Consider the following 16593-nt stretch of genomic DNA (forward strand, 5'->3'; position numbering starts at 1 on the left):
CAATTGATTGGGGAATGGTTATAGGATTTTATCCTATTATCAAGGAAGCACTCTGGGAGGAGGTGACATTGAACAGAGACATGATAACATCACCTGATCACTGATGCACTGTCAGCTGATGCTGGCTCTTGAGAAGAGGAGGCACATCTCTTCCCAACTTCACCTTCAATGACCTTACACAGGCAACTTAAAATCAGCCATAGTGGGAAGATTTGCATGCCAGAAATCAGCAAATGCTGTGAATGAAGACATTTTTTTTTCAGATAGTCAGTCATTAAGTTGTTTTTTGGTTTTGTGTTTTTGGCTACACCATGAGGTATAGCCTCAATACCCAACCATGTATTGAACCCACACCCCCTGCATTGGAAGTTCAGTCTTAACCATTGGATCACAAGGGAAGTCCCAGTCATTAAGTATTTGTCAGAACTCAGTTACATACAAATATCCAGGGAAAGTGTCTTCCTGGCATAAAGAGCATCCAGTATGAAGGCCCTGGACTGGGAGAGTCCTTCGTATGTTGAGACTATCAAGAAGGCCAGCAGACCAGCATGTCTAGAACAATAGTTCTCATCATCTGGGAAATTTTTAGAATTACAAATTATTGGGCTCTATCTCAGACCTACTGGATCAGAAACTCTGGGGCCAGAGCCTGGAAATCTGTTTTTAAAAAGTGATTCTGCCACACAGAACATTTAAGAATGTTAAATGATCCAGAATGAGCACAATTTTCAGGTAGGAAGGTGGCTTAGGGGAAGGAAGTTTGGAAATAAGGGTTGGGATTCGAATGGCAGAGTCAGAAAGGATGAGTAATGATGCCAGAGGGATGAAATCTGAAGCTAAAGCTGACATAACTTGTTGACTACACTAGAATTCTTGAATTTGTAAATGAGAGTCCTCCTACTCAAAGACACTTACATAAAAAAGAGTTTGTTGACGCAAGTAACAGAAAAGTCAGATGGTAGGCATGATTGGATTCATGAACTCAAATAACATCATCATGGCTCATCTCTCCCTTTCTCCATGGCCCATTTCCATTCTCTTCTATGTTGACATAATTCTCAGGTTGGCCATCATGTCTTTAAGCTTACATCCTTTCTACAGTTAGCAATACCATGGGGAAGATGGTTTCTCTTTTCCAAGTGGCCCAAGAGGAGTCTCAGAATTAAGTAATTAGACTCACCTTAGGTCCTGTTCCCTTTGCTGGAACAACTTTGAAGGAAATCAAAATTTGTCACCCTTTTTGGTATAAAAATTATTTTTACCTGAAAGCAATTAAGAAGTAGTAAATGCAGAAAAATCTCCCCCTTTCTGCCTAAAAGCAGGAAATCAATTCTCCTTTTATTGGAGACAGACTTATCAACCCTACAATAGTACCAGTGGAATCTGCAAGCAAATGTTAAACTTACCTAGTTATCTTTTCACCATTTATTAGCCACAGCCCAAACCCCTGTATCTAACCAATTCTTCACAGATGTATTATTTCTTTGTCTAAAGGTTTTAAAAGCTGCCCATTCTGGTTACTTCTTCAGCTCTTCATTCTCCTGGGAAGGCTCTAATGCACATATAAAATTTTTATAAAATGAGTATGTTTTTCTCTTGTTAATTTTTGTCGGTTTAATTTTCAGACCCAGTCAGCCACCCTAAAAGGGCTGAAGAAAGTTTTCCTTTCCCTACAACTTCCTGGGCGACCCATAGAATACACTGATTGGCCAGTACCGGAACATCTGACCACTATTGGCCGGGGGAAATGAGGGTCATCTTCAACTAAACTCAAGGCTAAGAGAAGGAGTAGTTTCCTAAAAGAAAAGACAATTTACCTGGAAGGAGATGAATGATGAAAGATCAAATTAACAAACATCCAGATGGTAAAGTAGGTAGGACAAATATTTTAGTATTTGTAGGCAAGTCAAGGTAGGGGCTTCCCTGGTGGCCCAGATGGTAAAGAATCTGCTTGCAATGTGGGAGACCCAGGCTTGATCCCTGGGTTGGGAAGATCCCCTGGAGAATGGCAGGGGATGGCAACCCACTCCAGTATTCTTTCCTAGAGAATTCCATGGACAGAGGAGCCTGGCAAGTTACAGTCCATGGGGTTGCAAAGAGTTGGACACAACTGACCGGCTAATAGACACACACACACACACACACACACACACACACACACAAGATGACTGACTTAGACTCCTAATGATGAATAAATGTCTAACCACTGTCTCAGAATTCTTTCTAGTTCACTTTGTCATCCAGCCAGTCCTGGAGATCTCTTTTTGGATGGTTCTATGTCAACTCTCATAAAGAAAATGTTTAGAAACCAGAGTTGAGAAATAAGATTACTTACATTTTCTTTACTTGCCAAAGTGTTAAGTGCAGACACCAAACTAATAAAACATTTTTAAACTCTTGAAATTTGGAAATCTTAACCCTTCCTTCCTTCACAAAGCCCTGAAAGTAAAACTCTGGTTCGTTCTCCCCACCCTCCATCTGTTATCCTGACATTCAATCACCACTAAAGGGAAATGGGGGAGTCAAATTGATGCCCTCCAGGAGGCCAAAACTCTGCAGAGCTCCCCGTAGCCCAGTGAAGTCATCAGTCTTCGAGTCTGCACAGCCCACAGTGGAAACAGGGGACTAAGAGTCTGAAGCTGGGGCAGCAGGACTACAAAGGGGATGTGGCTGGATGGGACTAGGAAAGCTCCCATCAATTTTGATACGTGTCAGCTTGCAGAGCCCTGCCCCACAGTGCAGTGATGACCACGCAACAGAGAAAGAGAGAGGGGCAAGCTAGGTTCACGGGATGGCAGGCTGGCTGCCCCAGCAGGACCTCCCAAGGGGTCTGCCCTTGATGTGGACAACATGGGTTTGTGGTCCAATCCTCATCTGTGAATATACAGGGTTGACTTATTTATTTTTCACTTCTAATCACAAACCCAACCCATCAAAGATTAGAATGTATGCCAGAATGATGCAGTTTATTGATTTGCAGTAAAGATGCCTTTGCAGTATTCAGTATTCAAATTCTCCAACCAAGATATCTCTTTCCCAGGATTAAGGTAGTTGGAAAGCTAATTCAGTCACTAGAAGGCTGCTCACAGGTTTTATGAGAAGGCAGAGCATCAGAGCAAAGGGATGTGGGAACTCTTGTAAGATCCTTTATCCTGCACATGGTAGAGCCTAGCAGATTCACTCTGCCACAGAAGGGCAAAACAGATAAGGTAGGCACTCTCTGTTCTTCATATGGGTGGAAGCTGGATGAATTTCAACTCTTTCATTTTCAATTATTATCAGCCACAAACATCCTCTGGGCATGGACTTGCTACATACAGTCTCCAAGAATGTAGTTTATCTCAAATTAATTAAGTGTTCATTGATGCCTTCTTGATGAGATTCTAGGTGACAGCTTTGAGCCCTTTCAGTAATGCAGGAAGTATCTCAGCTTCATCATCCAAGAGCGCTGTTCTGAAAGTCCAGTGACCTTTACTGAATTTGTCCCCAAATTCTATGGTAAACTTTGGGTCTTGAAAACTCCTGGGTGTTGCATTCCAGACCTAGATGTTGGTTCTTTGTCTAACTCCTTCTCTCCTGTCTCTTTCCTCCTTGAAGCAAGATAACTAAATCTATTCCTGTGTTTATCCTCCTCTGATGATACTGTCTCTGGCCCCAAGGGGATGGAAGGAGGGGAATCTCTTTGATGGTGATTTAAGTAATCCTGGCTAATAAAATGTGTAATTTAGGTAATCCTGACTAATAACATATAAGATTTATGTAATCCAGGCTAATAAAATGTGAGGTCTAAGAGGAGTCATTTGGGAAGGATTCCTACTAACCTCAGAGTAAACAGCTTCATTTCTTTCCACTGAACAGTTAACTGCAAATAAGATGTGGCATTGGAGCCATTTGGAAACCATGAGGGAGTTAACCTGAAGATCTGAAAGAAAGTGGAATCTGATTCTTGATGACCTGGTGGAACCACTGAATTAGTCGACCTTGGTGCCACTCTCTGGCAATAGTCCTTACAAGAGGTAAGATTCCCCTCACTGCTCAAGCCATTTTAAGTTGAGACTTTTGTTTCTTGTAGCTTGCAGCTCCCTCACAGGTGCATTTGGTTAATGGGTTCTAGACCTACATCCAGTTGCTCTGTGTGTCTAGATCACTGAGGAGAGATCAGTTAACTTCTCTAGACTCCCATTGTTTCATTTATGAAGTTGGCATGTTGAAGGAAAATCTTTCTTCCTTCTCTTTTAACCCTGGCATTTGGAGTTTCTGATTTCTCTTCTGTGGGATACAATGAAGTAACCCCTGATTCATCTCTGCTTTTTGTATGCTGGACTCTCAAGGCAGACAAGCTTTCTGCTCTGCTCCGCCATACTGAGGTCTGAATTAGATGTTCAATATGTCAGGATAACCTCCTATATAATTCATTTCTCTTGGATCATCTTAGAACCTGAAGGGGATCAGAATATGCCACCTCCAAATATGCCACTTTGGTATAAGGATTATTTTGAGCTGAAGGCAACTGATGTAGGAACGGTTCTCTGCTCTATCCATATCTCCTAAACTAGACATTAATTTTTCTTTGGGGAAGGTGTCCCTCTGTACCAGGACAGAGAGACTGACTCTCATCTCTAGAGAGGGATGGGGAGTTGTCACACTGAGATGAATTTGCTTAAACAGACTTTACTAAAATAACCCTTATGTTCCAATAGATTTCCTTATATATTTCCTAGCCATTTCCCCACAATTTATCACCCCTAAGAGCCCAAAGTGAAAGTGAAAGTGAAAATCACTCAGTCATGTCTGACTCTTTGCCACCCCATGGGCTATACTGCTGCTGCTGCTGCTGCTAAGTCGCTTCAGTCGTGTCCGACTCTGTGCGACACCATAGACGGCAGCCCACCAGGCTCCGCCGTCCCTGGGATTCTCCAGGCAAGAACACTGGAGTGGGTTGCCATTTCCTCCTCCCAATGCATGAAAGTGAAAAGTGAAAGTGAAGCCGCTCAGTCGTGTCTGACTCTTAGTGACCCTATGGACTGAAGCCTACCAGGCTCCTCCATCCATGGGATTTTCCAGGCATACAGTCCATGGAATTGTCCAGGCCAGAATACTGGAGTGGGTAGCCTTTCCCTTCTCCAGGAGATCTTCCCAACCCAAGGATTGAATCCAGGTCTCCCTCATTGCAGGTGGATTCTTTACCAGCTGAGTCACAAGGGAAGCCCAAGAATACTGGAGTGGGTAGCCTATCCCTTCTCCAGCGGATCTTCCTGACCCAGGAATCGAACCAGGGTCTCCTACATTGCAGGCAGATTCTTTACCAACTGAGCTATCAGGGAAGCCCAAACCCCCTTTCTTTTTCCTAGTTGCTCCTCCACAATTTATTACTCATTTGTTTAAATGGTATATAAGCAGCCCCACTCCCACTTCTGCTTAAATTCAAACTGCTTCTTTGAATTTTTACTTCTTCTTTGAGAATCTTTCATGAATGTAAAAAATATTAACATCAGTTTTAAAATTGCATATTTTCTTTGTTAATGTCTTTTGTCAGCTTAATTAACAGGATTTGGGCACAAAACATAAGAGGGTAGACAGAAGTTTTTCTTTCAGGCAAATTCCAACAGCTCCTAAATTTTCTCAGAAATAAAATTAGGGCCTAACGTCTCTAAGACATCTTCCAATCTAAGCATTCCACATATTTTAAAAATCATGGTAGGATTAATTTTCAGTTATAACCTCTATTAAAAGGTTGTTATGGAGTAATATATTTATGTTTTCAAGCATTCCAATTCTTACTCCACAACTTCTTCCAGCTCAGCTTCACATGAAGATAAAAGACCCCCTCAGCCTTTAACCTTCCACACAGTTGTTCCAGCCACAGAAATACACTTTCTCTAGGAAGGTGAAACCAGCCTGGAATATTCCAGTTAGTTCACAACATAGTTGATGGGGACTGGAAGAAAGGATGTTAAAGGTGGCAAGAGTGTCCACTCAGGAATCAGTGGAAGAGGGAGTGTTTGGGGAAGGTACTGTAATTCAAAGCCATTTTGACAAACATTGGAGCTAGACCAATGCCCTCAACACACACACACACACCCACACACCCACACACACCCATAACCAACAGCTACTAACGGAGTATTTCTGGCTCTTAAGCACACCAGCCCCTTTGCCAAAAAGCTGACTGGTTGAAATATCCTGCCAACTCACAGAGAAAAACTAACCATTTTAAGACTGGTATTTCCCCACACAGCCAGAAAGGTGAATATCTAGTTCTCACGTAAGAAAAAAAAAAAGTCTATTGACTTCTCTGAATTGGGAAGTTAAATGCTTGAGAATCAACAATACCTCCCCAAATTACAGATTTAATATCAGATAACATTTTGATATCTAACTACCCCTTTTTCTCTTGAATTCTAGCTCCTTTTTATTTAGGAAGTTATGTATCATGCAAGCTTTATGCTCCTGCTGACTATGTTGCAGTTTATTCAGAACACTTTGGTTTTTGAGTACCAAACAGATGCAGTATAGAGAGAAAGCTTAAAAATAAATCAACAGGAAATAACATAATACAGTTATACTAATAGCTTTTTCAGCCAGTTTCTATAACATCTGCAATTAGGTCAGTGTCCCATGAACCATTAAAAGGGAAAAATAATCAAGAGTCTTTTGAAAGAACATGTTCACAATCTGATTATCTACAGGTCTGCTCTGTATGGAGTATTTTCAACTTCTCTGTTTTATGCTAATATTGACAATGAATTTTTGTTATTCAATCTACATAAAGCAACATGGAGAAGAGTAATTTGCAAGTCAGCTATTGATAATGATTTTAGATACTCAGTTCGTGAGAAGATGGCAGTAGGGCCATGATTGATTCGATATTAATAGGTTTGTGAGAATCCCTGAAATTGAAACAACACAACACTACAACTCAGACTGCTACTGTCTTATTCACCTCATCAAGGCCATCAAAATGTGGGTTTTCCCATTGGAAGTTTGGGTTGGGCATCTGAAGTTTAGGAGGTGGCATTGTTGTTCAGCCTGGTCTTGCCTCATAAACACAGTATGAGAAAAGTGCTTGTGAAGTGTGATGTAGACTGGGGTCCCAGCAGAAGCCAGCTCCTGATGTAACTGTTGTTTGGAAGGTGATCCCAGGGGCGCTTGTGGTAAAGGACCCACCTGGCTGCCAATGCAGAAGACATAAGAGACCTGGGTTCGATCCTTACGTTGGGAAGATCCCCTGGAGGAGGGCATGGCAACCCACTCCAGTATTCTTTCCTGGAGAATCCCCATGGACAGAGGAGACTGGTGGGCTACAGTCCATGGGGTCACAAAGAGTCGGACATGACTGAAGTGATAGCACACCCAGGAAGCCTCCAGAGGGGAGAGGAGGAGTGAGAGAAGGAAAGGAAGGAGTCTGTGCTAGTTTGGGTCCTCCAAGAAAAACAGGATTAGATGTGCAAGAGATATATTGAGAAACCACTTGTGAGGTTGAAAGTGCAGGTGGAAAAAATGCAGATGGAGCAGCAGCTTGACTATTTACAATAGCTGAGACATGGAAGCACCCTAAGAGTTCATGGACAGATGAATAGATAAAGAAGTGGTACACACATGAAGTGAAGTGAAGTCGCTCAGTCGCGTCCGATTCTTTGCGACCCCATGAACCAGGATCCTCCGACCATGGGATTTTCCAGGCAAGAGTACTGGAGTGGGTTGCCATTTCTTTCTCCAAGGGATCTTCCCAACCCAGGGATCGAACCCAGGTCTCCCGCATTGTAGGCAGACACTTTACCATCTAAGCCACCAGGGAAGTCCGGTACATATATATAATGGAATATTATTCAGAATATTATGAATGAAATATTGTCATTTGCAGGAACATGGATGAACCTAGAGATTATCATACTAAGTGAAGTAAGTTGGACAGAGGAAAGCAAATGTTATATGATATTACTTATATGTTGAATCTTAAAATATCATACAAATAAACTTATTTACAAAACAGAGACTGACTCGCAGACATAGAAAACAAATTTATGGTTACCAAAGGGGAAAGGGAGGGTGGGGATGGAAAAGCTGTGAGTCTGGATTAACAGATACACACTACTATATATAAAATGGATACACCATCAGGTCCTACTGTAGAGCACAGGGAATTATATACAATATTTTATAACAACTTACAAAGGAAAAGAATCTGGAAAAATATGTATGTGTGTATTTAACTGAATCACTTTGCTGTTCATCTGAATCTAACACAACATTATAAATCAACTATACTCCAATTTAAAAAATATAGATGGAGCTGCAGGTATCACCCCTGCAGAGCAGAAGGGAGGAGACTTTGATGGGAAAGTCTGAGACTGTGGTGCAGTTCTAAGGACGTTTTGGCGAAGCCAATGGCAAGTCCGTGAGCCACAGGAGCCCCGTCTCTCCCACCACGGGGTCTGCCTCAACTCCCCTGCTGTGCTGCACCCCAGCAGCACACAGCCCTTGGGAAGCCCAGACGTGGGGCCAACACAGTGGTGGATTTCAGAGTGCCTTTTGCGGGACGTGCGTCCTCCATACTCTCTGTGGTCAGAGTTCTAAGAGGTGCATTTTCACGGACAACACAGAAATCTCGTCAGAGTGGGAGGGTGGGGAAGATTGAACTTAAAACTACTGCCGAATGCTCAGGGCTGGGGCAATGGGATGACCCAGAGGGATGGGATGGGGAGGGAGGTGGGAGGAGGGTCCAGGAAGGGAAACACATGTAAACCCATGGCTGATTCATGTCAATGTATGGCAAAAACTACTACAATATTGTAAAGTAATTAGCCCCCAACTAAAATAAATACATTTATTAAAAAAAAAAAAGAAAACTACTGGCGAAGAACTTCCCTGGTGGTCCAGGGTTAAGACTGCGTGCTTCCATTGTAGGGAGCAAGATCCCACATGCTGCATGGCAATTTCAAAAGATAAATAAAAATAATAAGAAGAATAATAAAAATAATTGTAGAAAACTACTGGTGAGCTCTTGGAGGTTGTGGACACTCACATCAGAGATGTCACATCTAAGAAGTGAGGAAGCTAGGTTATTTAGTGGCTCTGGCTTATTCCTCAGGCATTAACTCCCCAGCGCTTCCCACCCTGCTCTGGAAGGGCCCGCAGACAGCCGTCAGGAAGGGTCCAAGATGCTTGCAGTTGGAGCTAGGAAGGTGTCCACTTACATAAAGCAAGGGGATACAGGTGGGTACTGGAGTGTCCTGTGCTTCCCTGCTAGGAAGGAAGAACAGCATGTGCACGCGTTACATAGTCGGCCCTGGGCATTTCATATGACTGGACATCCTGCACTGTCTTCACCCCGGCTGGGTCAGCCCAGGACTCTGGGCAGTGTGTACTGGTCACTCTCCCACATAAATGAGCCAGCAGAAATCAGAGCCATGACTCCAGTCACAGTGAGGCAACAGTCAGGATCCAGTCCTTCATAATGTGGGCAGCTGGGCTCATAGACTAAAATATGGGGAGAAAAACTTCCAAATTAACGTGCTTCATGGGGTCTGTCCAGCAGGGCAGATACACACTTATACTAATCACTAATCAATTCCAGATCTCATTCAGGCCAAGCCTGAAACACAACCTGATACATACAAACATCCACTTTTGGAGGTAGCACACGAGATGCTCTCTTTTAGGTATATACTTACTTAGTTGGAGAGGAAAATTTTTTTCCTTTATCCTTCTCTAGGTTCTTTCATTGATCTAATAATCAAATTGACATAAGACAGATTAACAGGAGAAGAAAAGATTTAATTACATACATAAAAGGGACCCCACAAGGATAATGAGACCCAAGAGCAAGTTCGAGATCGAGGCTTATATGCCACGCGAGTTGAAGGATGAGCTAGGGGCTTCAAAGGAGAAGGGTGACTTCACAGGATGATAAGAGCAGATCTTTTGTAATTAGATGTTTGTCCTGCTACAGAGATGGGTCATTCAGATAAAAACTTCTCTTAGTAATAGCTCTCCTTCTGGGTCAGGCCCCCTATCTAAATTCTTTAAGGCACTTTAGGGTAAAAAATTGTTTTTGTTTTGTTTCTTTGTATTTGCTGGGCTTTGACTGCTTTCATCTCTAAAGAGTATGCATGCCAAAGTGGTACATATTTTTTGGGGGGGACTCATTCTGATCCCCTTCAATATCTTTAGGTATAGGTTTCATATAAATATACAAACATTTAAAAATTATTTATTTATTTGGCTTCTTTGGGCATGTGGGATCTAGTTCCCCCACCAGAGTTCAAACCTGGACCCCTTGCATTGGGAATTCAGAGTCTTAACCACTGGACAATCAGAAAAGTCGCAAACATATTATATATATATTATTATATATATAATTATATATAGTTATATACATAACTATATATATAAATATAAATATATATAGTTATATATAAAACTATACATATAAAAATAAATATATATAGTTATAAAATTATATATAATTATATATATAAATTATACTTATATATTCTATATTTAATAATATATAATATATAATATTGTATTATATATTATATAATATTATATAATAATTATATAATATAATGTATGTTATATACTATATTGTATACTATATTATATATATTATATTATATAAATATTAAATATATAATATATAAATTATATATTATTAAATATATATGTTATAATATATATTATATAATATATACATATATGTGTATACATATGTATATATATGTATATAATATACATACTGTATGATATGGTAATATATAATATGTATATAAATATAATGATATATATCATTATATAAATATATAATATATATAACTATAATGACATATCACTTCACTTCACTTCAGTCGCTCAGTCGTGTCTGACTCTTTCCAACCCCATGAATCGCAGCACACCAGGCCTCCCTGTCCATCACCAACTCCCGGAGTCTGCCCAAAGCCATGTTCATCGAGTCAATGATGCCATCCAGCCATCTCATCCTCTGTCGTCCCCTTCTCCTCCTGCCCACAATCCTTCCCAGCATAAGGGTCTTTTCCAATGAGTCAACTTTTCAAATGAGGTGGCCAAAGTATTGGAGTTTCAGCTTCAACATCAGTCCTTCCAATGAACACCCCAGACTGATCTCCTTTAGGATGGACTAGTTGGATCTCCTTGAAGTCCAAGGGACTCTCAAGAGTCTTCTCCAACACCACAGTTCAAAAGCATCAATTCTTCAGCGCTCAGCTTTCTTCACCGTCCAACTCTCACATCCATACATGACTACTGGAAAAACCATCGCCTTGACTAGACGGACCTTTGTTAACAAAGTAATGTCTCTGCTTTTTAATATGCTGTCTAGGTTGGTCATAACTTTCCTTCCAAGGAGTAAGTGTCCTTTAATTTCATGGCTGCAATCACCATCAGCAGTGATTTGGGAGCCCAAAAAATAAAGTCTGACACTGTCTCCACTGTTTCCCCATCTATTTCCCATGAAGTGATGGGACCAGATGCCATGATCTTAGTTTTCTGAATGTTGAGCTTTAAGCCAACTTTTTCACTCTCTTCTTTCACTTTCATCAAGAGGCTCTTTAGTTCTTCTTCGCTTTCTGCCATAAGGGTGGTGTCATCCACATATCTGAGGTTATTGATATTTCTCCCGGCAATCTTGATTCTAGCTTGTGTTTCTTCCAGCCCAGCGTTTCTCATGCTGTACTCTGCATATAAGTTAAATAAGCAGGGTGACAATATACAGCTTTGACGTACTGCTTTTCCTATTTGGAACCAGTCTGTTGTTCCATGTCCATTTGTTTCTTCCTGACCTGCATACAGGTTTCTCAAGAGACAGGTCAGATGGTTGGGTATTCCCATCTCTTTAAGAATTTTCCACAGTTTGTTGTGATCCACACAGTCAAAGGCTTTGGTGTAGTCAATAAAGCAGAAATAGATGTATTTCTAGAACTCTCTTGCTTTTTCGATGATCCAGCAGATGTTGGCAATTTGATCTCTGGTTCCTCTGACTTTTCTAAAACCAGCTTGAACATTTGGAAGTTCACGGTTCATGTATTGCTGAAGCCTGGCTTGGAGAATTTTGAGCATTACTTTACTAGCGTGTGAAATGAGTACAATTGTGCTGTAGTTCGAGCATTCTTTGGTATTGCCTTTCTTTGGGATTGAAATGAAAACTGACCTTTTCCTGTCCTGTGGCCACTGCTGAGTTTTCCAAATTTGCTGGCATATCGAGTGCAGCATTTTCACAGCATCATCTTTGAGGATTTGAAATAGCTCAACTGGAATTCCATCCCCTCCACTAGCTTTGTTCATAGTGATGCTTTCTAAGGCCCACTTGACTTCACATTCCAGGATGTCTGGCTCTAGGTGAGTGATCACACCATCGTGATTATCTGGGTCATGAAGATCTTTTTTGTACAGTTCTTCTGTGTATTCTTGCCACCTCTTCTTAATATCTTCTGCTTCTGTTAGGTCCATACCATTTCTGTCCTTTATCGAGCCTATCTTTGCATGAAATGTTCCCTTGGTATCTCTAATTTTCTTGAAGAGATCTCTAGTCTTTCCCATTCTGTTGTTTTCTTCTATTTCTTTGCATTGACCACTGAGGAAGGCTTTCTTAACTCTCCTTGCTCTTCTTTGGAACTCTGCATTCAGATGGGAATATCTTTCCTTTTCTCCTTTGCTTTTCGCTTCTCTTCTTTTCCCAGCTATTTGTAAGGCCTCCTCAGACAGCCATTTTGCTTTTTTGCATTTCTTTTCCATGGGGATGGTCTTGATCCCTGTCTCCTGTACAATGTCACGAACCTCCGTCCATAGTTCATCAGGCACTCTATCAGATCTAGTCCCTTAAATCTATTTGTCACTTCCATTGTATAATCATAAGGGATTTGATTTAGATCATAACTGAATGGTTCAGTGGTTTTTCCTACTGTCTTCAATATAAGTCTGAGTTTGGCAATAAGGATTTCATGATCTGAGCCACAGTCTGCTCCCCGTCTTGTTTTTGCTGACTGTATAGAGCTTCTCCATCTTTGGCTGCAAAGAATACAATCAATCTGATTTTGGTGTTGACCATCTGGTGATGTCCATGTGTAGAGTCTTCTCTTATGTTGTTGAAAGAGGGTGTTTGCTATGACCAGTGCGTTCTCTTGGCAAAACTCTAGTAGCCTTTGCCCTGCATCATCCTGTACTCCAAGGCCAAATTTGCCTGTTATGCCAGGTGTTTCCTGACTTCCTACTTTTGCATTCCAGTCCCCTATAATGAAAAGGACATCTTTTTTGGGTGTTAGTTCTAGAAGGTCTTGTAGGTCTTCATAGAACCGTTCAAGTTCAGCTTCTTCAGCGTTACTGGTCGGGGCATAGACTTGGATTACCGTGATATTGAATGGTTTGCCTTGGGAACGAACAGAGATCATTCTGTCGTTTTTGAGATTGCATCCAAGTACTGCATTTCGGACTCTTTTGTTGACCATGATGGCTATTCCATTTCTTCTAAGGGATTCCTGCCCACAATAGTAGATACAATGGTCATCTGAGTTAAATTCATCCATTCCAGTCCATCTTAGTTCGCTGATTCCTAGAATGTCGACATTCACTCTTGCCATATCCTGTTTGACCACTTCCAGTTTGCCTTGATTCATGGACCTAACATTCTAGGTTCCTATGCAATATTGCTCTTTACAGCATCGGACTTTGGTTCTATGACCAGTCACATCCACAGCTGGGTACTGATTTTGCTTTGGCTCCATCCCATCATTCTTTCTGGAGTTATTTCTCCACTGATCTCCAGTAGCATATTGGGCACCTACTGACCTGGGGAGTTCATCTTTCAGTGTCCTATCTTTTTGCCTTTTCATACTGTTCATGGGGTTCTCAAGGCAAGAATACTGAAGTGGTTTGCCATGCCCTTCTCCAGTGGACCATATTCTGTCAGACCTCTCCACCATGTCCCATCCGTCTTGGGTGGCCCCACACGGCATGGCTTAGTTTCATTGAGATAGACAAGGCTGTGGTCCGTGTGATCAGATTGGCTAGTTTTCTGTGATTATAGTTTCAGTGTGTCTGCCCTCTGATGCCCTCTCGCAACACCTACCATTTTACTTGGGTTTCTCTTACCTTGGACGTGGGATATCTCTTCACTGCTGCTCCAGCAAAGTGCAGCTGCTGCTCCTTGTCTTGGACAAGGGGTATCTACTCACGGCGGCACCTCCTGACCTTGAATGTGGAGTAACTCCTCTCGGCCCTCCCGTGCCCATGCAGCTGCTGCTCCTTGGATGTGGGGTAACCATGTATACATATACATATATAATATACATATACGTATACACTTATACATGAATATACATGTATATATGTATGTATTTATATATGTATATATATATAATATATATATTGTATAATATGATAATTTATAATATATAATATATATAATTGTATATATTATTATATACATCCATGGTATATATTATATATATAATATATACATAATATATCACATATTTTATATTTTTATAATACAAATATTATATATTATATATAAGTATATAAATATTAAATATATTATATACAATATTATGTTATATTATAGATATTATATATTATATTATATATCATATTGTATCATATATTATATATCATATTATATATTTAAAATATTGTAATATATAATATATGATATATAATATAATATAGTATAAATTATAATATAAAATAATATAATATAATGATTAATTATAATATATTATAACATTATGTATATAATATAATATATTATATGTATTATATGTGTGTATGTATATATGTGTATATATATATATTTTAAGTATGTATATCTCTTTTAGGTATATATATATGATATATATATACACATATTTTAAGTGTTATGTATGTCTTTCAGATATATAAGATATACATCTTCATTTATATATTCTAGTATATATTATATATATATTTGTTTGAGGATAGTAACAAATTTGGCCTGGGAGTCATAGCTTTCCAATCCCTGCTCTAAATTATAAAAGTTATTTCTAATTACTCTGGTCAATAGAAACTAGACTAAAGGGAGTGCATTTCTGGTGCAGGACTGAGGCAGCAATGTGGAATGTGGGTATTATGGATAATGTGGATAATATCACGACTGAGACTATTAAAGATCTTCAAGGTAGTAAGACCTGGCAGAGTCTGCACTTAAAGCTCCACGTAGGAAGAGAGAGGTGGTGGGTAAGCATCAACCTCAGGGGATCAGCATCTTCTGTTTTAATTAGCATGAAAATGGAGAAGTTAGAAGCCAGAGTCTGGAAACTGAGGTGCCAAAGTCTTAACCTTAGTTATTTTATCTTCCCCTGTTGGTTTCTCCTTTGTGACACCAGTGAGAAAACCACCATCAATGTACATTCCCGGCTTCAGAAATGATGTGGGGGCTGTGGGGTAAGAAGATGAATTTCTTCTCTTCAGAGCCAGAAATGAATCTATATCCAATTTAGAAACTGCAGAGAACAGAGTCCTCAAAAACTCTATAGCTTTAAGCAGGGCACGCTCAATTAGAGGCACCCTAAGGTTCTCATTCCCCGCTCTTTCTCTCTCTCTCAGTGAGATTCACAATGAAACACTTTCTTCACATGTACAGAACTTACCGAGAGCAGTTTTGGTGTTGTTATACTCCATTAACTTTGTAAGGCTACTCTTTTGGAAAATTGTTTTTGCTTACATGCTTGAAGACAGGGGGAAAAATATTCTTTTGGAAAGCTGCAGAAGCTTTGAATAGATTCAACAGCTTTTCAGAAGTACTTTAGACCACTCTGTAATAGCACACATGTTGACATAAGTTCTATAGCACTCACTTCATAATATCTTCAAGTTTGGTCCAACAAATTCTCTTCTTCTTTTTCACTCTGGACAGAAACGGAAGAAATAGAAATGAAGATGAGTCGGATCCTCTGGCATATTCCCAGCAGTCAGGTGATTTGGTGTGGAGATGACTCTCTTTTAAAATTAAAAAAAAAAAGGAACAAGAAGACATCTGTGATACCACGATACCACATGTGTTAGAAATTTACCTACAGTCCTGCCAAGCTTAGAACTTATTCTGAGGGATGACTTTGGTCACCTTCATCCAGGAAGATGTTCAGTAAGGAGAAATGTTGAAAAAGAGAAGGGAAGTCACACATTCCCAGGGTGGGAACTCCCAACAGCAGTATGAACTTCCAGGGCATGAAACATCAATATTAAGTTCTAACACAATGTTAAAAGCCAATGTTTCAGATCATCTGTTGTGTATTACTTATTTCATTATCGATTAATGGATTGAAATGATTCATTTCCACTCATGTATGTGAATGATTTAGAGACATTGTCCCAAAGCAGAACTTTCCAGTCTTCTCTGCCCTTCTCTGTCCTTCCTTCTTTTTTCCTGTAATAGGTTAATTATGGTTGTCAGAAGTCACCTGATTGTAAATAGAAAGGAATTTGACACAGGGAGGTAGATGTTTGTAAAACCACTGGGAGCACAGCAGAAGGGCTCTTGGTTGTTTCCAGGAATGACACCGAGAACAGTCCTCCCAAAGGAGCTGCTTCCTGGCCATAGAAGCCACAAACCCTACCCAT

General features: G+C 40.2%; 1 long non-coding RNA gene across 1 annotated transcript in view; it reads left to right on the forward strand.

The window, feature by feature from the left end:
• Positions 1-16255, forward strand: part of LOC145532115 (uncharacterized) — a 100578-nt gene extending 84323 nt beyond the window's left edge. The window contains exons 4-5 of the long non-coding RNA XR_014073001.1: positions 3859-4016; positions 15890-16255. This is a non-coding gene — a long non-coding RNA (uncharacterized LOC145532115). The remainder of the gene's footprint in view (positions 1-3858; positions 4017-15889) is intronic.
• The last annotated feature ends 338 nt before the right edge of the window (positions 16256-16593 follow it).

Source organism: Giraffa tippelskirchi, chromosome 13 (genome assembly GCF_054371585.1).
Source record: "Giraffa tippelskirchi isolate mGirTip1 chromosome 13, T2T-mGirTip1v1.2.pri, whole genome shotgun sequence".
Lineage (NCBI taxonomy): Eukaryota > Metazoa > Chordata > Mammalia > Artiodactyla > Giraffidae > Giraffa > Giraffa tippelskirchi.